We start from the raw sequence: 26,522 nt of genomic DNA, 5'->3' as shown, positions 1-26,522 counted from the left end.
TTTTTCAAAGTGATTTAAAGTACATATTTGGGAAAGCTTTAAGAATAAATCATTCTGTTTTTTAAATAGAAAATATGACATGGTGCAAAATTCAAAATGTAAAGAATATTTAGTGACTAATAAATCTAACCCCTCCACTCTGTCTCTGACTGATATTCTCCTTAGGGTAAACAGTGTTACCAATTTATTTGACTCCTACCAGGGATATTTAATGTCTGCCACCCATGTGCATGCGTGCGCGTGTGTGTGTGTGTGTGTGTGTGTGTGTGTGTGTATCTTAGTTTGGGTTACCCCAGAAACAGATTGACACAACTTCATCTCAAAGGGGCTCCCAGGAAACACCTGGGAAGGGATGAGGATAGATTCTGGGCAGGGATAAGAGCCAAGGAAGGAAAGAAGCCTAAGTAAATTACCACTGGGGCAACCAGAGCTAATCCTGTTGGGGACCCTGAGAGCCAGCACAGGACCTGGAGCTTGGAGTTATTTCTCCCAAGGGGAAATGAAGTTGGAGTTTTATAACAAATTCCATTGTTTAAGAGCTATGAGGTATGGGCAGCCAGCCATATGGCCTGGCCCAGTAGACTCCGGCAGTCAGTCAGAGGAAGCTCTTGTCAAAGAAATGCAAGGACCAGCAGTTAAAGTGAATTGATACACATTGCAATGTTAAGGAGCAAGAGGTATGAGCAGGGCACCAACATTTGTTGCAATATTCTCCTAAATACATTTTGAATGAAATTTGAACCAGACATTTGCAACAACTATGATCCAGCCCTGTGAGTCAGGCTTTCATAGAGCCCAGTGAAGGCTATTATCATTTGTGTGCACAGCAAATAAACCCTTCTGGGGTCTGACTTCAGCAATTAAGTCTAGTTCTTTTCCTATCTTAATCTTAGTCAAGTTTCTGGCCCTTATTATACATTTAATCCATGCTCACAGGCCCGTAGACCTCCCATCCCTGCCTCTGCTCATGAGGTTCTCTAGGCCTCGTATCCTTTTCCTTTCCTCTTACCTGCCTAACTTTACTTGCTCTCCCAGGTTCAGGTGAGCTGGAAATAAGGCTGACCTTAGAGATGCAGAGGTCTCAGTGAGATGATGCCGACAGTGTTTAGCATGGTGTCTGGCACAGAACATGAGCTCAGCAGTGGCTGTCTGTGTGTTTGCCTGTTGTCTGTCCACCTCCCCACCTGTCTTGTGACTCAGAAGACCTCCCCAATATCCCCAGCCTGGGCTTACCTATTGGAATGATTTGTTTTCTTGTCTGGCCCCATTCCAACTGTGCTTCCTTTGGACAGGAAGCAGACTTTGCCCATCTGTAATTCCCCATGGCTGGCATAGGGCCTAGACATAGTAAATGCTTTTGAATACAATTGAACCAAGTACACCGCACAGTGGCCATTCTTCTGTGTTTGTAGGAATTTTGAGGAAGGAGAAAGCACCATATATAAGCTGACCCAGAAAGGCTTTTTAAGGTGGACACAGCATGTCTTATAAAAGACATGCACATATAAAGACTGCTTCTTCTTTCTTCCTGGGGAGGCTTGCAGACATGTGATTTAATTTCCATGCATAACTGTTTCCTCCCTCTCTCTCTCTCTCTCTCTCTCTCTCTCTCTCTCTCTCTCTCTAACATAGCAAATCAGTGCACAAATGTTTTCTGAGTCCCTACCATGTGTTGGGCACTGTTCTGGGGAATGGGGAGAGAGTTGTACACATGACAGGAGACCCTCTCGAAGACCTTATACTCCCTTGGAAGGTACAGAATGGACCATTTCTTTGGTGTGGTCTCTATTGTCTGCAAGTTCTGAAGAACCTGGAACAAGTGGGGCTCAGCAGAACCTGATGGATAGAAATGTCAGACTTTTTGGTAAAGACACAAGGGCCAAGACTCCAATCAGAGGAAGGAACCAAAGGAGATCAAGGATATCCTTTAGAAACACACTGAACACTGGTCTGTAACAAGAGAATGGAAAGTTACAAAGTTATGAGTCTCCATCCTTACCTGTGAAGTTCTGCTGTCCAGAACAGAAGAAGCAAGCCTACTGAGGTAATCCTTAGTAAATTACCAGTTGTGATGACCATCCAAGTAACAATTTTTGGGGGGGAGGCTGGTACCGGGGATTGAACTCAGGGGCACTCAACCACTAAGCCAAGTCCCCAGCCCTATTCTATATTTTATTTAGAGAAAGTGTCTCACTGAGTTGCTTAGTGCCTTGCTTTTGCTGAGGCTAGCTTTGAATTCACAATCCTCCTGCCTCAGCCTCCCAAGCTGCTGGGATTACTGGTGTGTGCCACCATGCCTAGTAAAAGTAACAAATTTTTAAGCCATTTTATTTTGGAATAATTGTAGAGTCAAAGGAAGTTTACAAAAAATAGAGTGACTGTGTATCCTTCACCTAACTCCCCCAATGCTAATATTTGCAGAATTAAAGAACCATATCACAACCAGGAAATTGACATTAGTACAATACACAGACCTTATTCAGATTTAAACTTGTTTTTCATATGAGTCTATGCAATCATATCATACGTAAATCAATATAACAACTAACACAATCAAGACACAGAATTGTTTGGACACCACAAAGATATTCCTGGTGTTCCAACTTTGCAGTCATACCTCCAATCTTTCCAATTCCTCACTCCTGGCTACTGCTGAGTTTTGAAACTTTGAGTTTTTACATATGAGTTCTTTGTTATATATGTAGTTTGCAAATAATTTTTATTACTCCATACCATGTCTTTTCATCTTTCTTAACAAAGCCTTCTATAGGACAAAATATTTTAATTTTGAAATACAAATTATCCATTTTTTTCTCTTATGGATTATAATTTTAGTGTCCTAAGAATTCTCCGTATTGCCCTAGGTCCTAAAGACTGTCTCATATTTTCTTCTAAAACACATAAAGTTTTACATTTAACATTTAAATTCATAACACATTTTGAATTAGTTTTATCTAATATGTAAAATATTGATCAGGGTTTATTTTGGTCTAACAATGTCTCTTTATAAAAAGATCATTCTTCCCCATTGACCATCTTTCATCCCTACATTAAAAGCCAATTATAAATCCACACAAGTATGGATTTATTTCTGGACTCTCTACTATGTTCCCTTAATCTATCTGTCCTTCCACTTTACACAATGTTTTGATTACTATAGACATATGCTAAATCTTTTAATTGAATAGAATGATTCCTCCCACATTATTCTTTTTTTTCTAAAGTTGTTTTATCTATTCTAATTTCATTGTATTTCCACATAAATTTAATAATAATCTTGCCTAAGTCTACAAAAAGCATGCGGTTTTTACTGGAATTTTGAGCTACACCAATTTCAGAATTCACATTTTTTTTTTAATGCTCAGTGTTCCAGTCCATGAGTATGGTATGTTCTTCCATTTATTTACATCTTCCTTATTTTTTTTTAATCCTCATTTTGTAGTTTTTACCAGTCCTGTACATGTTTTGTTGGAATTATACCTATAATCCTTTTTGATAATTTTTTTTTGGTAAATGGTTACGTGTTTTAAATTTTAGTATCCACATGATCATTGAGAGTATACAGAAATACAAGTTGTTTTTGTATATTTATTTTATCTTCTGCAGTCTTGTAAAATTTTGTGCTATACCAGTTTCAGAATTCACATTTTTTTTTTATGCTCAATGTTCTAGAAGTTCTGTTTTGTTTGCTTGCTTGTTCTTCAGTTTTAATTCCTTGGGATTTTCTATATTGGTTATTATTTCACTGGCAAATAAGGATAATTTTATTTCTTCTTTTCAAATTGTATGCCATCATGATAAGATTATCAATTTTGAGGGCCATGCAGGTCAAAAAATCATTATTTAATTCCAAAATATTCTACCTCACCACTCATGTCTAGATTATTTCCCTAGTAGCCACTGTGTGCTCAGGGAATACAGCCTCACTCTTACAATAGATCAAGCATCTATTATTAGGGAAAACATCTGGAAAGAATAAGATACATTCCAAAGTCAAGGAGGAAGGATTTGGGGGACTTTTCTCATCATGCCTCTTCATGAGCAAGGGTCATTGAAGGGTGACTCTCTGTACTGTTTGTTCCCTTAGGTGACGACCACCCAGGGTGCATGGATGACCTTCTCAAATCCACTCAGGGAAATGAGCAACTCATTTCCAAATACTGGCCAAGGTCGGGACCTCCTGAGGCAGGCTGAGAGCAGGGATTGAGGAAAGGGTAGAGTGAGGCTGTCTGAAAGTTGGGGAGTCTCTTCCTCCTTCCTGAATTTAAAGGGGTTTTTGATGAGTAAGTGTGAGGTAAATCTGTTTCCTTCACCTCAGAGCAGGGAAAGGGGTTCCTGTGGGATCCTGCAGGAGGTAGATTTAGGGGTGGTTAGAGAGAAGGAAAATAAGATGATGATTCCTGTCCTTCTTCCCAGTGGTAGTGAATCTATGTAAAAATAAAAGAAAGATTAAAACAAAAACAACACTAAAGAGCTTCTCAAAATGAAGTTGGGAGGCCATTATGGAAGCAGGACTTATGCAATTTAGCTGATGCCCAGAACATAAACTCTGATCTCCTCCACTCTTTAGCCAGAGGCATCTGGAATATCCTAAACAACTGAACAATTGCATTGTGTCCAGAGATTAAAGATGCATATGGAGAGGTCATTAGATTCTTGTTTCATGGACAATTCCATTATGTTCATACATTCTTTTAGGGGGTACTAAATTCTTATTGTTTCTATCCCATGCCATAAATAGCTGTTATAGCAGTGAAATAACAACACTATTATAATAGCTTCAGAAGTAACCCCACTAGTAGCAGTAGCCAAGAGAGTTTTACCTGAAATGCTGACACTGGCAGTATGAGACCTCCCAATGCAAAGAAAGTAGGTCCTTTAATTTTGTTTCATTGGGTACAAGATTCACCTCCTTTTATCAGGTAGTCCTTGTTCCTTCTCAACATCCAATATCCCATATAAGTTCTTGATTTTCCTGCCTTCTTCAGAACACTGATTCAGAGATATCTGAAACCAGGACTCCTGAATTTCAATATCTAAATGCCAAATAAGCTCCCTTTTACTTCTGTAGCTTATGAATTTGAATAGAAAAAAATACTTGGGGGGAAAAAAAGAGCAGTGTGTCCTTGATGCCCCTGGGGACATGTCAGAAGTGAGGTTCAGACAAGAAAATGCCTTCAGTTTCTTTTAAACATCTTTTAGATGGCAAGATACATAGAACTGAAGAAAAAGTAGTATAGTATATACTTCAAAATAAAAAGCCAAAGCTAGGGCTGGACATGAGGATCCCAGAGTCATCTGTGGAGCTGTACAAGCAATGCTATGTGAGTGGAAGGATTCAGTACCGGTAAATCTCTAGTTACCCAAACTACTTGGATTAAAAAAAAAAACAGTGCTATTTACTTTTCTGATAAAGTATTGGGCAATTCATGGCTGGAATCTACTGAAATATCACACTGTATGCAATGCTTAATTGATAGATTCGTTAAAGGTGGATGTGTGTCAAGAAGTTGGAACAATGAGAATGTAGTTCTCTTCAATGTATGCTTGGCTGTGGAGATTTTTGTTTAATCTAAAATAACTAGTACCTTCATTTGCTTTCTGTAAAACAAGAGACCCAATTACATTTTTTTAGAGAGAGAGAGAGAGAGAGAGAGAGAGAGAGAGAGAGAGAGAGAGAGAATTTTTTTTTTAATATTTATTTTCCAGTTTTCGGCAGACACAACATCTTTGTTTGTATGTAGTGCTGAGGATCGAACCCAGGCTGCACTCATGCCAGGTGAGCGTGCTACTGCTTGAGCCACATCCCCAGCCCCCCAATCACATTTTTAAAAGCTAGGTCTATCTTGAAAATGGTAAACTAGAAGAAAACTTAAAAGCAAAATGTAGTTAATTGGGATATTGAATTTTTACTGTTTCTGTGTTTTATCCCATATCATGTGCACCTCAAGTGAAATAACAGCACTGTTTTAACAGCTTCAGAAATAATTTCACTGATGCAGATGAGATTTTCCAATCCAGAGGGAGTAGGTGCTTTGGCTCCATCAGATGCAGGATTCACCTCCTCTTACCCCACGTGGGGTCTGAGCACTTCTAGTTCTCCTTCACTGGTGTTTGTAGCATACCAACCCCTCTCTCACTTCTCACCCGAATACTGACCCTTGGATGTCAAGTTGAGCCTTCTTATTCTCTCCAGGAAAACCTCTTAGTCATCAGACATGGGGGACCCCAGACATCTCTCTATCCTAGCATTTTTAGACCCCCTTCTCTGTGCTCCAGAGTCACTGACCCTGATTCACCTTTGTGCCTTGTGTCACCTCTTCTCTCCTTGGTTTCTCGTGTGTTCTAGGCACCAACAGGAAATGCTCCATTGATTCTCAGGTGGGGAGTTGCTGCCTCTAACTTCAGCCCAAGGGGTCACTCAAAACCTGGATCTGCAAACATCTGTCTTTGGATTACATGACAAAGAGCACTAGTGTATGGGAGGTTTAATTAAATATATCTTTGTCATCATTGGCTAGGTCTTGCCTCTAGCCATTAATAGTTACCACTGACTTGATGGTAGGATGTGGTTTTCAGCTTCAATTGTAAAGGGCTTTTAGAGGCAAGCTGGCATCTGATCTGGAAACCATTCCATGTTTATTCGTAGATCTCAGGTTACTTCACAATCTTTTCACTGGTAAAAGTTACCCATAATAATTCTTTTCATTTTTCCAAATCCTGAAGAGGCAGCTAGCTTAAATAGGGGAATGAAATCTATGAGCCAAACACCAAACCTAAGCACATCCCTGAGTCAGGGTCATTCCATCTTCCCACATCAGAAAAGCCTGGAAAAACTGACACTGGATGGTCTAAACCACCTTGCCCTTTAGGTTTAATTGTAATGGAGACCTCAACAGGATCCAACATGGAAGTCTGTCCCTAGAAGAGGCAATGGCTTCTGCTAAAGCTACTGATATGGTAGATGCTTTCTCAGCTCCTAAAGGCGATAACCCTCTTACCTACTTCTACTTCAAACCCTGAACTGCTTTTCTTGAAAACCCTCACTCAACCGTGTTTTGAAGTCATTGGATAGTGACTTCATGAATTCACTGATTTGGTTCAATGATCTTAGAATGAGTTTTCTCTTAACCGTTGTGTTTTATATTTCATTTGAAGAAATCCACTTGCTTATTTATTTATCCATTTATTCATGCAACAAATACTTATTGGCTTCCTGCTATATATCTAAAATTATGCTAAGTACCATGTACACCACCCTGCCATCAAAGGCCTCACACTGTGCTATTGGAATCAAGGTAAATTCAGGATAAGAGCAGGTTATAGGTGCTGGAATGGAACAAGAATTGGCTGATATGAAAGAAGATTCCCAACCCTAAAGAATAAAGTTCTGAGTTAAGTGATGCTAAAACTAAGAGTTTGATGGGTAAGCTGGAGTTGGTCTTGAAGAGAAGGGAAAAGGAGAGCTTTTTCAGCAGAGTCAAAGTTTGTGCAAAGGCAGAAAGATACACAAGAGCAGATCATGGAGGTTCATGGGTTCAGCTCAGCTGGAATAGATTAACATATTAGATTAAGGGAAGTCGTAGCAAATAAACTGAAGTTGGAATGGCATTATGGTTCTCTGATAAAACAGAACACACAGGATAGAATTGGCTCATGCAGTGATGGCGGAGGCCAAGTTCCCATGTCTGTAGGGTGAATCTGGGAGAGACCAAGGAAAAACTGTAGCTTCGTTCCAGTCTGGGTCCAAAAGTCTGAGAGTCAGGATAATTGATGGTATAGTTCACCTTTGAAGGTTAGGAGTCTTAAGACCCAAAAAGAGCTGATGTTTTTGTTAGAGACCAAAGGCAGGAGGAAAGCCAAAGTCTCAGTTAGAAGGCAGTTTGGCAAGGAAAGTTCTTTCTTATTCAGAGAAGGGTCAGCCATTTTATTCTATTTAGGTCTTCCATTAGTTGGATGAGGCCCACCCACATTAGGGAGGACAATCTGCTTTACTTAGTCAACCAATTTAAATGTTAACCTTACCCAAAACACCCTCACAGAAATATCCAAAATAATGATCAAATTTCTGGGCAATCTGTGACCAGTCAAGTTAACACATCAAAGGCATGAACTGTTGAGAGATCATTTTTGAATGAGAGGACATTCTGAAGCCAACTTTAGGTTACCTTCTCAAAAAGGATCAGGCTCTCTTACCTGACAGGCCAAGGGGTGCTGTGTTGAGAAAATGTTCTCTCTCACCTTTTAAAATCTTCTTATTTTCTTAACATTACTTAATGGATATCACTTACTGTGTACCTACTAAGGGCTGGCTGGCTGATCAGCAAACATGTCCCTTCATTCTCTCAGTAATCTTATCATCTACTGTAAGGAAACCAAGGCTCAAAGATCTGTGAACACATCCATGGTTATCGCACAGGTAGTAGTTGGGATTCAATAAATGTCTGCTGAATAACATGCCACTTGTTAATGGCTGTGCAGCTAGTTAAGTGGTGAAGTTACATCTCAAAAGAAGGTTGTTTCACTTTAAATACAATAGACTTTAAGGAAAAAAAAACACCGGTGAGTACAGACCAGGAAAAACTATGTGATTATAGTTTGGGCAGCCAGACCTCTGACATTCTATCTTACTCCTCCATGAGGTAGGCCAACATGACTGGGCCTGAAAAATTCCAATAATTCCAACAAAATCTGTCAGCATCTAGCTTAGCTCCTTGAAAGTGGCCTTGGGCAATTAAACCACACATATTGGCAAACCTAATCTCTGGTTCTGATTAACTCAGAAATTCACTAGCTCCATTCCTATCATGCTTGTGAGTATAAATTTTTCCCTGTTATGAATCCATACTTAAAATGCTTTGGTAATAACAAGAAAGATGAGGGACAAGGTGTGGTTCAAAGCCATCTGACCTCTTTTGATTGACAATGTTCAGTTTGTGGAAGGTAGAGATGGGGGAGGAGGGCTGGTTATGGATTTCACAGAAATTATACTGGTCAGTCTCGGTGAGACATTTATTAAGGGACCAAGTCTCTTCCTAGTAATTTATTATATTTAAAAGCATGTTAAGTCTTGGAGGTCATGAGGCATGATGTCCCTCACTAGTGACACATGACACAGAAAAAAAGAAGAAAAAACCCTTAATCACTTTTCCCAGATTCTTTCCAGCTTCCAATTCAAGGGCAGCTTTACCACATTAAGAGCACTGAGCCCTTCCTCACCATCTCTTGTTCTTTGCTCCCTGACCCCTCCCAAAGATATATGGAAACTGTTTTCCATCTTCAAAAAAAAAAAAGTGTGGGTAAATTCTAAAAGGGAGTTTTGTGATTTCATTTGAAATTGCCAAAGACTTGATAAGGATGTCTCCAAAGGACAATGTAGTTATTTCAATCATTTTAGACAATCGGTGGTGAATAGTCAGAAAGAGGAAAGGTGGGAGTCGTCTAAGAGAAAAGATTCATCCAGGCAGAGGCTTTAGAAATGCCCTATTGTCTGAAAGCAACATGAGTCATGTTCTTCCAGAAAGGTCTGTGACCCCTGTGATCTGACCACACTCAGTCTGGCCTCTCCCTTCCCTCTCCAACCACCTCTCTTACCCAAAGATAGGACCCCAAACAAAGACTCAGGCTTCATTTTCCAGTCTTAGATGAAAGGTCAAGGGTTCACCTCAACATGTCCCTCCAAGGAACAATTACTGACCCTCCTTGAGCCTCTCCTGACCTCCAGTGTCATGGAGTTCAACACAATTCACATCAGTCTTAGACAATGGACTCATTTCCATCTCCCTTGCTTATTCTACTCCAGCCACAATGGTGTCCTTGCTCTTTCCCAAGCATACCAGGCTCCCTTTCCCTTCAGGGCTCTTGCTCTTGTTAATGGCCTGTGTTCTCCCTCCAGCAGCCTGGCATGGTGCGGCTGTCCCATTTCCTCTGAACTTCACTCAAATGTTTCTTTCACAAAGAGGCATCTATGACTGTGCTATTGATAATTCCAACTTCGGTCTGCCCTCCCCTCACCCTCACTACTCCCTTTCTGGGTTTATGTTTTTTTTTTACTAGTACTTGTCATCCTCTACTTGACCTCACATCCTATGTATTTAGTTTATTGTATTTCCACCATGTTTCCCTGTCCCACGAAGACAGGGATTTCTATTTTGCTCACTATTGTGTTCCCAGTGCTTAGCAGTGTACTGGGCACACCCTAAACGCAGTTCAATAGTTGCTAAGTAAAGAAATGAACGAATAAAGCATAAAGTGAACAGCTAATATGTGCCCAAACCTTGATGTACTCATGCCTGATGTGGGAGGCAAACTGCTTGCCCTAAAGAAGTTCAGATTGCATTTGGGAAGACAATGCTAACAGAACTGGTGTCTCAGTTATTTCATTATGAGGCACAGATACTGCTTCAAAAAATACTCTCAGAAATTGGGGTTATGTCTTGTTGGTGTATGGTTCCCTTAAGCAGTATGTAGTGTCCCTCTTTATCCCTTTTGATTAACTTTGGCTTGAAATCTATTTTATTTGATATGAGTATGGACACTCCTGCTTGTTTCCGAAGTCCATATGAGTGATATGATTTTTCCCAACCTTTCACCTTCAGCCTATGTATGTCTTTTCCTATCAAATGCGTCTCCTGTAGGCAGCATATTGTTGGGTCTTGTTTTGTGATCCATTCTACTAGCCTGTGTCTCTTAATTGGTGAGTTTAAGCCACTAACATTTAGGGTTATTATTGAGATATGGGTTGTTCTTCCAGCCATATTTGTTTATTTATGTTACTAAACATGGTTTGTTTTCCTCTTTGATTATTCCCCCCCCCCTTTACTGTCCTACCTCCCACTGTTGGTTTTCATTGTTATTTTACATTTCCTCTTCCTGTAATGCTTTGGCGAGGATGTTTTGAAGAGATGGTTTTCTAGCTGCGAATTCTTTAAACTTTTGTTTATCATGGAAGGTTTTAATTTCATCTTCCATCCTGAAGCTTAATTTCGCTGGATACACAATTCTTGGTTGGAACCCATTTTCTTTCAGTGTTTGAAATATGTTATTCCAGGATCTTCTAGCTTTCAGAGTCTGTGTTGAAAGATCAGCTGTTATCCTGATTGGCTTACCCCTAAATGTAATCTGCTTCCTTTCTCTTGTAGCTTTTAAAATTCTCTCCTTATTCTGTATGTTGGGCATCTTCATTATAATGTGTCTAGGTGTGGATCTCTTATGATTTTGCACATTCGGCGTCCTGTAGGTTTCTAGAATTTGGGATTCTGTCTGGCATTCCTATATATCAGCGACAAATCCTCTGAAATGGAAATGAGGACAACCACTCCATTCAAAATATCTTCAAAAAAAATAAAATACTTGGGAATCAACCTAACAAAAGAGGTGAAAGACTTATACAATGAAAACTACAGAACCCTAAAGAGAGAAATAGAAGAAGATCTTAGAAGATGGAAAAATATACCCTGTTCATGGATAGGCAGAACTAACATCATCAAAATGGCAATATTACCAAAAGTTCTCTATAGGTTTAATGCAATGCCAATCAAAATCCCAACGGCGTTTCTTGTAGAAATAGAGAAAGCAATCATGAAATTCATATGGAAAAATAAAAGACCCAGAATAGCAAAAACAATGCTAAGCAGGAAGTGTGAATCAGGTGGTATAGCGATACCAGACTTCAAACTATACTACAGAGCAATAGTAACAAAAACAGCATGGTACTGGTACCAAAACAGGCAGGTGGACCAATGGTACAGAATAGAGGACACAGAAACCAATCCACAAAACTACAACTATCTTATATTTGATAAAGGGGCTAAAAGCATGCAATGGAGGAAGGATAGCATCTTCAACAAATGGTGCTGGGAAAATTGGAAATCCATATGCAACAAAATGAAACTGAATCCCTTTCTCTCGCCATGCACAAAAGTGAATTCAAAATGGATCAAGGAGCTTGATATCAAATCAGAGACGTGCCGTCTGATAGAAGAAAAAGTTGGCTACGATCTACATACTGTGGGGTCGGGCTCCAAATTCCTCCATAGGACACCCATAGCACAAAAGTTAATAACTAGAATCAACAAATGGGACTTACTCAAACTAAAAAGTTTTTTCTCAGCAAAAGAAACAATAAGAGAAGTAAATAGGGAGCCTACACCCTGGGAACAAATCTTTACTCCTCACACTTCAGATAGAGCCCTAATATCCAGAGTATACAAAGAACTCAAAAAATTAGACAATAAGAGAACAAACAACCCAATCAACAAATGGGCCAAGGACCTGAACAGACACTTCTCAGAGGAGGACATACAGCCAATCAACAAGTACATGAAAAAATGCTCAACATCTCTAGCTGTCAGAGAAATGCAAATCAAAACCACCCTAAGATACCATCTCACTCCAGTAAGATTGGCAGCCATTATGAAGTCAAACAACAACAAGTGCTGGTGAGGATGTGGGGAAAAGGGTACACTTGTACATTGCTGGTGGGACTGCAGATTGGTGCAGCCAATTTGGAAAGCAGTATGGAGATTTCTTGGAAAGCTGGGAATGGATCCACCATTTGACCCAGCTATTCCCCTTCTTGGTCTATTCCCTAAAGACCTAAAAAGAGCATGCTACAGGGACACTGCTACATCGATGTTCATAGCAGCACAATTCACAATAGCAAGACTGTGGAACCAACCTAGATGCCCTTCAATAGACGAATGGATAAAAAAAATGTGGCATTTATACACAATGGAGTATTACTCTGCATTAGAAAATGACAAAATCATAGAATTTACAGGGAAATGGATGGCATTAGAGCAGATTATGCTAAGTGAAGCTAGCCAATCCCTAAAAAACAAATGCCAAATGTCTTCTTTGATATAAGGAGAGTAACTAAGATCAGAGTAGGGACGAAGAGCAGGAGAAGAAGATTAACATTTAACAGGGATGAGAGGTGGGAGGGAAAGGGAGAGAGAAGGTAAATTGCACGGTAATGGAAGGAGACCCTCAGGGTTATACAGTGGAGGGGGTAGAGACAGAGGAGGGGAGGGGAGGGGAGGGGAGGGGAGAGGTGGGGAGGGGGGAGGGTGGAGGATGGGAAACGCAGCGGAGCACAACAGACACTAGTATGGCAATATGTAAATCAATGGATGTGTAACTGATGTGATTCTGCAATCTGTGTATGGGGTGAAGGTGGGAGTTCATAACCCACTTGAATCAAAGTGTGGAATATGATATGTCAAGAAATTTGTAATGTTTTGAACAACCCACAATAAAAAATTAAAAAAAAAAAGAAAGAAAGAAAGAAATTGGGGTTGATTTTAAGGATACCCGGTCTGTCATTGGTCCAAGAACCAACAAGCCTTCGTGAACCAGAGGCAACACTGGGGCCTTCTACGTCTCCTTCCCTCCCACAGTTTCTCTCTCCTGCTATCTCTGGTTCTTCTCACCTGCCAGGCTGCCTGCTTCATTCCTCACTCTCCTGTCTAGATCCCACAGGGAGCTGCTCAGCCTGATGTCTACCATCCCACTGTTGGGCACAGCCCTTCACATCTTATGGGTCACCCCCACCCCCCAGCCCACCCATGTGTGGGCTGCCTGCCCTTTGCCAGGTACCTACTCTAAGAACAGCCTTGCTCTAGTTCCTAAAACAGGGAGCCAGGTGGGAGTCAGCCAGCCAGGTCCAGGACATGAATAATACAAGACAATTTGAGATTCTTTGAATTTTTATAGCTCTTCTCAGAACCATATTTTACGAACATCATATACAGAGAAATAGTGATACTTAATTATCAAATAATGTTTCCTTTTATGGATATACTACAACCTATTTAAATGATTCTCTGTTCTTGGATACTTAGACTATATCCAGTTTTAGATCTCATAAAAAATGCTGAAGGAATTTAAAACTATAAGTCCATTATTATTTTCTGAAAATGAATTCCTCAGACCAGAATTTCTAGGTTAAATGGTTTAAAATATTAAAGCAATAATAGCTATCCTTCACTGAGCACTTGCTGATAGTAGTTATTTTAGATGTAATATTCACTACACGTCCATGAAGTAAACATCCTTATGATCGAGTTATGCAGAGGACACCCACAAAAACAAATAACTTGCCTAAGATCTCACAATAAGATTCAAAATCAGGAACTCTTCCAGCTCAGAGCCCGGGATTGCCTCCCTGGTCAATACAAGTCACGATTATAATAAATTAAAGTGCACAGCTCATACATGCTGCAAGATTTTAGGAAGAGGAAATATCTGGAGATTGATATAAGCTGGCAAAGTGAGGAAGAAATGTTTGTAACAGGATGCACTTTCTATGGCCTTGAAGGAAGGGTGGCCAGCCACCAGAAAGACCCAACAGGCCATGTGCTACCAACAGGCCACATGCTGCTGATGGATACTTTCGTTTATTTAACAAATGACATCACAAGGATTTCCAATTAACAATCATGTCCCCTCTTGGTGACTTTGGATACAGTTAATATATTTCATCAGTGAGAGTTATCTCTATCTCCAAGAGTCACATTTTTGATCCACTAACTATTGTATTTTCTTGCTGCCCTCTTGAACTCAGCCAATGGCCCTTGTCTGAGGAAACATAGCTTTTGATCATGACAGGACTAGCAGTTTTGCTGGAGGGATAATTCATTTGTCATAGGAAACTGTGTTCCTGGAAAATTATTAACCTGCCCCTAAATATTATGAAAACATACTCTTTAAAATCTCAATGTAGGGTTTTTATGTTCTGCCTCAGGTCATAGGAAGGACAAGAATGGGCTAAATTTGGGGAGGGGGTGTTTGTAAGTGACGACCAAAAAGAGGGCTGGACCTGGTGTGGTGGCCACACCTGTGTTTCCGTTATTCAGGGGACTGAAGCAGGAAGATTGCAAGTTTGCAGCAACTTAGGGAGACTCTGTCTCAAAATATTAAAAATTAAATTAAAAGGGTTGGGGGTGTAGCTCAGTGGTAGAGTGTCCTAGGATTGAAGTCCCAGTACCCAGGGGGGAAAAAATGTGGGCCAAGGTGAGAGGTCAGGTGCCTATGGGCCAACTCTTTGGTGGTTGAGTCACAGTGCAGGCAGGTCAGGGCTGGAGGAGGGGGCATAACAAGTCTAGACTTCACTCAGTATCAGTTCTCCAGCCAGCAGCAGCAGCAGAACTACCTGTGACCAGAAAGGCAAATATTAGACAATGTGAAAACTTCAAAAGCTCTTGGCCTCCTCAGAGGTGCAGGACCACCTGTTCCCAAGTAAAGACAAGTGGTCTGACACATAGTCGTCTAATGAGTCAGAATACCTAGAAAACTGAGGCCGGGAATGGAAGGTATCCAGCACCACTGAGTACTGTAGTACCTGAAGCAGAATTCCCCTCCTTCCATCTTTTGTCATCCTTTATAGATCGAGGCTCTGGGAGAACATCCACTGGGCTTGTCCTGGTTTTCAACCCAGTTTCCTCACCAGTGTGGAAGGGGAGGCCCAGAAGGCAGCATTCCCAAGGAGAATATCCTGCCCTGAGTTCCCTGCACCTTCCACTCTGCTGGGGATATCACTCCTGCTGCCCTTTCTAAGGCATGTGGCCAGATTCCTGCCATGGGCACTGTGAGGCTGCCTCCCCATTCAAGCAGGGTGCCTACCCTTCTTCCTAACTGACCTCAATCCCATTCAGTATCTCCTCCTTGGTGGCAACCCCTGTGCATCAGGGAGAGACTGGGACCATTCTCAGCTTCCAGAGGGCAATTTCTTTTCTTTTAAATACTAGTATCTTATTTATTATGGCATAAAGCAGCATGTTATATTAGTTCATTTACAGTAAAAACATTTTATGTACAACTACAGAAGAACCACTGCACAGAGGAATGGGGTGTAATTTTTAAATCCATTGAATTATTTGACACATAACTCTGAAAATATTTTCTCTGTAGAAAATAGTAAAAATGGTAACATTTCCCAAGTTAGCCCAACAGGACCATTTAAGCCAAATAATAGCTCAATGGTACATTTATAAATATGGTTAGAATTCTGGGATCCAAAAGAAATATTAGTTTCATTTGTTGAAAGGGCCACATTTTTCTTAAAATTAAATTGTACCAAGTGAAAGAGTGAAATTCCTTTTAATATTCCTTTTCACTCTTGATTTATGCCTGATCATTTTCTGATTGAAGTTAATCCATAATCCACATAAAATTTTTAGCTGTTCCTTCCTAAGGGACAGCTATTGTATCTCCCCCCACCCCCATACCGGGGATCAAATCCAAGGTTTCACACATGGTAGGCAAGTTTCAGAGAGCCATTCTTGATGAATTTAAACCAATCCAATTTGATGCATTTAAACCTCTTGTTAGTTATAGGTTAAACCTGAACATGTGATAGCATTCTGCCAAGAGGAAATATGAGGAGTCTTCTGGAAGGTTCTGAGATTATCTCCCTCTTCACAAGAGACACGGGAACATTTCTTTTTCTTGACATGGTTATGTTGTCAGGTGGCACAACGGTGACTGCCATTTTACAATCACGAGTTCAATAACCCAAGGACAAGTTAATAAATTTTCGCTAAGGAAAGAAGCTAGGTTCTTGATGAGGCCACTAGCCTGGAAACCATCATAAGGCAGGGCTTTTTGTTATGTGAAATAAGAAAATTTCCTCATCATTTGTACTTGGGTTCTTTCGTTACTTAAAGCCAAAAACATTCTGACTAATCTAATCTTACACTATTTTCACATCCAAAATTTCTGATTAGCACCAGGGGAACTTAGAAGTGTCTAGATCTCCTCTCTTCTCATAGGGGAAAGCACTCTAGCACCCTGGCTACGAATACAAATTAAATAGGATTTTACCACACCTGGTTGAAGGCGAAAGTGGTGGAATTGATTCATCTATAAGCCCAAGTCAGGCAAAGTCTTTCTGAGACTTGTTGGCAATGACTATATAGCCAGAATTCTTAAAACCTGAATTCTAGGCTCCAGACTTGAAATATTGGTGGTAAGCTTTTAAGAATGATAATTCTTGGCATACCAGATGTTTTAAGGCTACTATTCATCCTACCCTGGGGGGGGGGTTCCTGGAAGTTGCCAGTGAATTTCACAATCAGTTTATTACAATAGCATGCAGTGTTTTCGGATTAGTAATAACAGGTAAGTGGATAATCAGATTCTGAAGTTTACAAAATCAGAGCCACTGAATGATAGGTAATGGCATTTAGAGTAAGAGATGACCAAAATGGTCATGAGTTTTTGGAAGCAAAAATTCTTCTTATCATCCCTTTATGTTCAAAACACTAGAAAAACTAGGGATAACAGGAACATACCTCAACATGGTAAAAGCTATATATGCTAAACCTCAGGCTAGCATCATCCTAAATGGAGAAAAACTGAAGGCATTCCCTCTAAAATCTTGAACAAGACAGGGATGCCCTCTATCACCACTTCTATTCAATTTAGTTCTTGAAATACTAGCCAGAGCAATTAGACAGACAAAAGAAATTAAAGGCATAAAAATAGGAAAAGAAGAACTTAAATTATCACTGTTTGCGAATGACATGATAATATATTTAACAGACCCAAAAGGGTCTACAAAGAAACTGCCAGAGTTAATAAATGAATTCAGCAAAGTGGCAGGATATAAAATCAACATGCATAAATCAAAGGCATTCCTGTATATCAGCAACAAAACTTCTGAAATGGAAATGAGGAAAACCACTCCATTCACAATATCCTCAAAGAAAATAAGATACTTGGGAATCAACCTAACAAAAGAGGTGAAAGAGTTATACAATGAAAACTACAGAACCCTAAAGAGAGAGATAGAAGAAGATCTTAGAAGATGGAAAAATGTACCCTGTTCATGGATAGGCAGAACTAACATCATCAAAATGGCGATATTACCCAAAGTTCTCTACAGGTTTAATGCGATGCCAATTAAAATCCCAATGGCATTTCTTGTAGAAATAGATAAAGCAATCATGAAATTCATATGGAAAAACAAAAGACCCAGAATAGCAAAAGCAATTCTAAGCAGGAAATGTGAATCTGGAGGTATAGCGATACCAGAGTTCAAACTGTACTACAAAGCAATAGTAACAAAAACAGCATGGTACTGGTACCAAAACAGGCAGGTGGACCAATGGTACAGAATAGAGGACACAGAAACCAATCCACAAAAGTACAACTTTCTTATATTTGATAAAGGGGCTAAAAGCATGCAATGGAGGAAGGATAGCATCTTCAACAAATGGTGCTGGGAAAATTGGAAATCCATATGCAACAAAATGAAACTGAATCCCTTTCTCTCGCCATGCACAAAAGTTAACTCAAAATGGATCAAGGAGCTTGATATCAAATCAGAGACACGCCGTCTGATAGAAGAAAAAGTTGGCTACGATCTACATACTGTGGGGTCGGGCTCCAAATTCCTCCATAGGACACCCATAGCACAAAAGTTAAAAAGAATCAACAAATGGGACTTACTCAAACTAAAAAGTTTTTTCTCAGCAAAAGAAACAATAAGAGAGGTAAATAGGGAGCCTACACCCTGGGAACAAATCTTTACTCCTCACACTTCAGATAGAGCCCTAATATCCAGAGTATACAAAGAACTCAAAAAATTAGACAATAAGAGAACAAACAACCCAATCAACAAATGGGCCAAGGACCTGAACAGACACTTCTCAGAGGAGGACATACAGTCAATCAACAAGTACATGAAAAAATGCTCACCATCTCTAGCAGTCAGAGAAATGCAAATCAAAACCACTCTAAGATACCATCTCACTCCAGTAAGATTGGCAGCCATTATGAAGTCAAACAACAATAAGTGTTGGCGAGGATGTGGGGAAAAGGGTACACTTGTACACTGCTGGTGGGACTGCAAATTGGTGAGGCCAATTTGGAAAGCAGTATGGAGATTCCTGGGAAAGCTGGGAATGGATCCACCATTTGACCCAGCTATCGCCCTTCTCGGACTATTCCCTGAGGATCTTAAAAGAGCATACTATAGGGATACTGCCACATCAATGATAATAACGGCACAATTCACAATAGCTAGACTGTGGAACCAACCTAGATGCCCTTCAATAGATGAATGGATAAAAAAAAATGTGGCATCTATACACAATGGAGTATTACGCAGCACTAAAAAATGACAAAATCATAGAATTTGCAGGGAAATGGATGGCATTAGAACAGATTATGCTAAGCAAAGCTAGCCAATCCTTAAAAAACAAATGCCAAATGTCTTCTTTGATATAAAGAGAGCAACTAAGAACAGAACAGGGAGGAAGAGCATGAGGAAAAGATTAACATTAAACAGAGATGAGTGGGGGGAGAGAAAGGGAGAGAGAAGGGAAAGCATATGGAAATGGTAGGAGACCCTCAATGTTACACAAAATTACATATAAGAGGTTGTGAGGGGAAAGGCGGGGGGAAACAAGGGAGAGAATTAAACAACAGCAGATGAGGTAGAGAGGGAAGATGAGAGGGGAGGGGAGGGGGGATAGTAGGGGATAGGAAAGGCAGCAAAATACAACAGTCACTAATATGGCATTATGTAAAAATTGTGAATGTGTAACTGATGTGATTCTGCAATTTGTATTTGGGGTAAAAATGGGAATTCATAACTCACTTGAATCAAATGTATGAAAGATGATAGATATGTCATGAGCTTTGTAATGTTTTGAACAACCAATAAAAAAAATTCTTCTTATAACTTAGAATCCATTTTTTGTTGTTGTTGTTGTTTATTTTCATATCTCTTCATTTTTCTAACATTTTAATTCACATGCAAACTAGATGTCTGCTACACCATTATCTTATAAGATAAAGACACATTGCCTAATGTAATTTATAACAGGAAGACATGAAGCAGTCCATTTTTCTAAAGGGCTCCAGAAATTTAATATATTTTTCCCATGGCCTGGGAGGTCAGTGTAAAGTAGTTTTAATTTAGAAGACGGCTTGATCTATGACTTTTATGAATCAGGTGGCCAGGAAGTTCCCAGAATCTCTGACTATACTTTCTTAGCCCATATGATCTAGGATTTGAAAAGAATAAATATAATTTGATATCACTGATCCTGCCAAAAGCCAGCGGCAGGCCAGGACCTGGGCTTATGCATGAGTGATAGAGGAAGCTGGGTGCCCACACCCTCTTCAGGGGTTGGGCAGAGAAGACTAATTTAGAGGAAGTAGGGGCTCCGAGTTGCTTTGATTTGGACATTAAATAGAGGAATGTGATTTAATTTTATATAAATAAATATTCTGTTGAACAGGAAGTTTTCCACTTGCTTTCTCTCCATCATCCCCTGTGTCCCAGGAGGCTGAGGATCTGCATCAACAGGCTCCTTTGTTCTGTGACCTCTGGTTGGGTTCTCCTGCCAAGGGAAGCCCTGGCAGGAGACTGGAGCCTGGTGGAGAGTGAGGGAGGGTCATTATTTTCCCAGCTCCCTTGTGGGAATGAGAGGCTGCAGCTTCAATATTTTACCCAATGCACAGCTCCTGTTGGACACCCCTCCCATGTTCTTTCCAAATTCTGGTAACGGCTTCAGTACTAGTGGTGCTAACAGCTTCCCCCATTACTTGTTCCTAGGTGCCTCACCATCCCTCACTCACTTCCCTAACCCTGTCTCTTTTGTAAGTGACCCTTTCTTAGCCTTTCACAGGTATTGATCCCCTGCTGAGCCCTGACTGATGCTGTTTGTCAGATTTTCAGATGAGAAAATTAATTTATAGAGAGAAGCAATCATTTCTCAAAATAAAAAAAAATGGGGGGGGGACATTTTGATTAAAATGGTGTCATATCTTAATTCAAATTTCCCGGCCTGTTCCTAATTCCTAAGAGGTACTTGCTGAGTTCCTACAAATTTATGATTTCCAAACAAATTGTTTTCCTCAGCTGTCCCCTGTGAACCGAGAGAAATTGCTGAGTCTTCAATGTGGAAACCTGAAAAAGAAAAAAAAAATCATCAACTCAGGTTTCTACATTTGAAACTGCACAGATAATACATCTTGTCAATGAATTCTGTCACCTAAGATCTCAACAGCTCAGCTTGTAATATGCAGGCTCCTGGGTTCAAAGACATAAAATATGCTTTGACCTTAATAAATGTCAGACTGAGCAGAGGTGTACCAACCCTGCACAATAGGGGGGAGGACTGCAAATTGTTTGGAAATGGTGAGTTTTAGAAGCTCAGCAATGCTATTGAGGAATTAAAGATAAATTGGCAGTTTGGATTAAGAAATGACAAAAATTTCTAGTCAAAAAGTTCTGAAATAAGACCTTACATTCTCTCTCTCTCTCTCTCTCTCTCTCTCTCTCTCTCTCTCTCTCTCTCTCTCTCTCTCCTCCCTCTCTCTCTCTCTCTCTCTCTCTCTCTCTCTCTCTCTCTCTCTTTCTCATACACACACACACACACACACACACAATTTTTAAGGGAGTGGGTTGAAGTTGAATTGGGGAAGGTAAAATGGGATTTCATGCTGTTTTCATGGGAGGGCAGAAAAGGAATTCTGGGTACAACCTGATATTTGGGAAGGTTTTTTGAAGAAAATAGTTCCTGGGCTGACTTTGGAGAATGAATTATTCAAGTAAAAAGTGGGTATTAAGTAAAGGAGTTTAAGTAGAGGGAATAGCAAGAGTAAAAGGGCAATTTAGTGAATGAGATTATCAAATGAAATTTTGTACTCAGGACCAAAAGAGGCCGTTGGGGCCCATCAGGACTTTGAAGGCCAGACATGGCCTGAGGGGTTACCAGGCACAAGCCTTGACCATGGTCCCAGTCACTTTAGTTATCGTTCCTCTTAATCTTGCCACTCTCCTGTGGCCTACACAGGTTCCAAAAGCAAAGGAAGAGCCTCCCCAACTTTCTTAGGAAGTAAACAGGAGCTGACTCCAGGGAAGAGCACTCCTACCTGCCATTGCCACAGCAGAAAGTCGGTCCAGGGGCAGGTGTTCTCTTTAGTGGAAGTCAGCCTCATTCACTGGACTGCCCACTGGAATTGCATCCCAACTACCTCCTAGTTCCCCCTATCCTGGAGCAGTGAGTCCCAGCCACATCCACAGGGGCACAGAACAGTCTAGGGAATGTTTAGGAATATGGATTTTCAGATACCCCTGGAGTCAGCATGGGAACTGACATTCAAAAAACTCTCCATGTGACTCAGATGTCCAGCCAGATTTCAGAACCTCTCTTGGAGCAGCATTTCCCAAACTGTGTTCCTCTGTTCTGAGAGCTGCTAGGTCCAATGATATTGGCCAGCTGTCTTGATTGCAGGACTGCTCACTTACCTGCTGCACTTTAGGAACCTCCAACAGGTAAGGCCAGGAGTTGGAGAGGAATACATTACACTATATTTTCTAAGTGTATTTGACCACAGATAGAATCAACATCAGTCTGTCTGTCTCTCTTTGATGGAGCATTCCTCAAGACCATGCAGGACATAGAGCAAGTCATATACACTTAAAAAATATAGTGTAATATATTCCTCTGGGACAAAATTGTCCTAAAAGCTCATCAGTCACGAAGGTCCATGCTGCAGGAGTGGGGCCATGGCAGGGCAGGATGCCTAGCACCCCGTTGGCCAGGGATTGCTGGACAGTAAGAAAACTTCCTGGAGGCCAGCAGCAGCCTCCTGCACAAAACCCAACAGGTGAGTGTTCTCTTGCAAACCATGGCTTTCCAGGGAGCTTCTAGTCACCTGGAGGGGATGATCACATTCCTCCCAGGGACACCACTTCCCACTAGAGCAGAGTGACAAGTCTGGCTGTTGCACTATGACACACAGCCTCAAAGTGAGGGATTAGATACTTATTTATGGAGTTTTAGAACTGAGCAAAGAGCACCTCCTTTCTTTCATGCTTGTTTGCTTCAGGGGCTTCAAAGAGACCTAACATGGGTCCATGTAACAGTCACGGGCCATCCACACCATGAGGTTGAAGAAGTTGGAAAGGAAGCACACTAGAGCTTTGTACCCACGGGACCCAGACTGCTAAGGAGGAAGAAGGTTGAGTCCCTAAAAGGCAGCAGCTAAAGGAGCCCTCTTTCAATGCTGAATGTTCAATGCAGTGAATGACAACCAGTGCAGAAATGATCGCAACTTGCCACACGTGGCTGACAGGGACGTGCTGAATGTTGCTGTGACCTTTTTCCTGTGCACAAGGCAGGACTGGCGAGGACAGTGCAGGATGTTCCATAGATCAGCAGAACCAGGAACTGGACATGGATCAGCCCTCGCTGGGTTCAGAAGTGTGTTGCACAGCATCCTGAGAACCAGCTGTGCATGGGCACACCCAGGCTGCTACTGAAGCTGAGATGGAGTCTTGAGGCTGGAGAAGTCTAATTTCAGGAGAAGGAAAGGTTGTGGGAAGAATGAAAAGAGAGGAGAAGGAAAGAAAAAAGAGAAGGAAAAAATAGCATTTAATTGCCCAATACTGGGAACACACATTTTCTTTTAGGTTTTGCCATGACCCCACGAGGTGGGTCTGTTATTACCCCCAGGACATGTTGATATAAATAGGAAATGCAGTGGTCCAGAAGTTTGCCCACATCACACAGTAAGGATCTAGATTTCTGCTTCCCTGACTGAGGGTTTGGGTGCCAGATGGGAAGGAAAGAAGCAGATGGAGGGGAAGAGAGAGAGATGCTGAAGGAAAGATAGACAGCAAGGCTGGCTCAGGGGTCCTAGGACCAGAAACAAAGCATAAGAGAAAAGGTTGAAGACTGTACTTCTTTAGGATCTAAAGTGGGATCTCGAGACACCCCTTTGTGTTTTTGCTGGATTCTTCTCTCTAGAAACATGTGTTTGGTAATTTCCCCTCTTTCTTGTTGATGTTCGTCTTCTCTGTTTATTTACCTGTTCCCTTAGAGCTTCCAGGAAGGGCTGTGGCCTGTGGCCACTTTCCCTCTGGGTGGGATGGGTAAATGGACTCAGTGGGAGCAGGGAGGTCCCCTGAGGCCCAGGAGCATCTTCACATCCTCATGGGAACCGGGCCCACCCACCTCTGCTCTTCCATAAATGGCGATTTCTGTCTTGCCAACAGAAAGTTGAGCCCTGCAATTTTAGTGAGACCACATGCTTCTCCTGAGATCTGTCCCTTTGCCAATGGCCAGAGGATCCTGTGGCCAGAGGGATAATTGGAAATGCATGGGCCAGGCAGATGCCCAATTCTGACAAGAATAGCAGTTTGAATAGCCTGAAGAAGACTTTCAAAATAGGCAAGGAAACCTTGGCACCAACATCCCCCTCTTCCTCAACTGTAACCCCAAGCTGGGTACTGCTCAACAGCCCTACCAGTTGCTGCACAGCTCCATCCTGAAACCACGTGGGAATGGGATCTTATCTGGGGAGAATGTTTTGGGCTTCCCTACTGGGTAGTACTCACTTTCAGAGGCAAGGAATCTGTCACAGCAGAGCTGCTGAGTGGCAGCCTCTTTCTCCCTCTATTCCCAGAAAGCGTCTGCACCTGTGTCTTGCTGTCTTTCATGACAGTGGGCAGGATGTGAGCACAGGCTCTGAGGATACAAGTCAGCTGTGGGCCAAAGCAAAAATGAAAATTTCTCCAAGTTCCCCTTTGATTTCCTTTTGTGGTATTACTGAAGACAGGGTCAAGAGGTCATCTAGTTCATAACCCAAGACAAAACCCACTCTAGATGACCAGGGCCCAGGAAGGGGAGACTGCACTCACCCAGGGAAGACAGGGTGACACTGAGTCACACTCTCCAACAGCAGTGGAGCAGGCCCCTTCTGCACTATGTGGAGGTGGATGCTTCCTGCACAGGGCCCTCCTACATGATGAAAGTGGGCCAAGAAAGGACATTTGAGCTTGTGTGTGTGTGCATGTGCATGTATTCTAACCACAGGGATTTTCAGTTAGTTGCTTTTATCTTCCAGTTGAATATTCTTTGATCACACACAAAAAATTTTAAACTCTGTCATCGAGATACAATTCATGTTCCATGCAATTCACCCACTATAAGTGTGCATTCAGTGGCTTTTATTATATTAACACAGTTGTACCACTAACACCATTTTTATCACCCCAAAAAGAAATCCCATACCCCTTAGCCATCCTTCCCCCAGCTCTTCCTCAATCTCCCAGCCCTAAGCAACCATGAATCTACTTTCTGTCTCTACAGATTGATCAATAATCATCATTTCATTTAAGTGGAATCATATAAAGTATGTTCTTCTCAATGGGCTTGTTTCACTTAACATAATATTTTCAAGATTTATCCATATTGTAACATATAACAGTTCTTCATTCATTTAAATGAGTTTAATATCCCATTGTGTGGGTATACCATATTACTTTATTTCACAGCCATGTGGCCATTCTCTACTTTTTATCTATTATGAATAATCCTCTGTAAACATTCATGTACACGGTTTATGTGTACAAACATTTTCATTTCTCGTGGGTATATGTATGGCCATGTTTTATTTTTGAAGGACTCTCTGCCCATTTCCCAAAATGTATCTCCAGTGGCAGTGTGTAAAGGTTTCAATGTCTTCACATTCCCAACAACACCTGCTCATCGTCCATCTTTTTCTGATTATGGCCATCCCAATGCTGTGAAGTGGTATCTTTTGTTGTTGTTGTTGTTTTTCTTTTTCTTTCTATATTTCTTTATTTGAGCTTTATGGTTGTACATAGTAGCTGGATTCATCCTGACAAACTTGGATATGCATGGAAATGAATGTTTGTTTGAAGCGGTATCTTGTGAGTTGAATTTTTATTTTCCTGATGGCTTGAACCTTCGTTTCTGAGAACTTTGTTTTGTCTCATCCCATTCTCCAGTTCTTTGCTCAGTCTGTTAATCTGCAGTCTGAAAGAGGTAGAAATTCTTCTCTGGGCCATGACACCATCAGTTCCCTGAGCTCTCAGAAACTCTGGAGATATATATATATATATATATATATATATATATATATATATATGTCACAAATGTAAACTGAAAAAAAATATATATCTCACATTCCACTTTATCAATTGTTGTTCTTTGAAGTTCTCTGAATCCTTTGAAATTCTCATACCTTTATTTTTAACAGCAAGAATTCTTCAATAAATTAATAGCACAAAGAAAAAAGTGAAGGAGTATTACTCTAAGCTTTGAAAAGGTATGAGATATAAATAAATTTCTATTATTTATAAACTCCCAGTCTAAGTCATTTCGTTATATTAGTATTACTCTAAGTTTTGAAAAGGTATGAGATATAACAAGTGTAACGTGCATTATTTTTATACCAGTATTTGAACAAATCAGTAATAGAAAGACTTTAGGGGGAATCTGAGAAAACTGAGTTGGCAAAGGTACTAGATGATACCAAAGAATCGTTGTTAATTATGTTAGGTATGCTGATAGTATTGTGATCATCTAGGAAAATATCCCCATGTTTTACAGATATCTACTAAAGCAAGTAAAATGATACAGTGTGTAAAATTTGCTTTAAAATACATCAACAAGGGGAAAAAAGAAAGAGTTGAAGCTCGGATGGCAAAATATTCTACAATGGGATTTTGAGGCTTATTTTTATCTCTAATT

This window comes from Marmota monax, unplaced genomic scaffold (genome assembly GCF_021218885.2).
Source record: "Marmota monax isolate L192 unplaced genomic scaffold, Marmota_monax_Labrador192_F-V1.1 WCK01_AAM20220418_F8-fsc00070, whole genome shotgun sequence".
NCBI classification, from domain to species: domain Eukaryota; kingdom Metazoa; phylum Chordata; class Mammalia; order Rodentia; family Sciuridae; genus Marmota; species Marmota monax.
The sequence above is the reverse complement of the archived record's forward strand: the minus strand, read 5'-3'. Positions refer to the sequence as shown.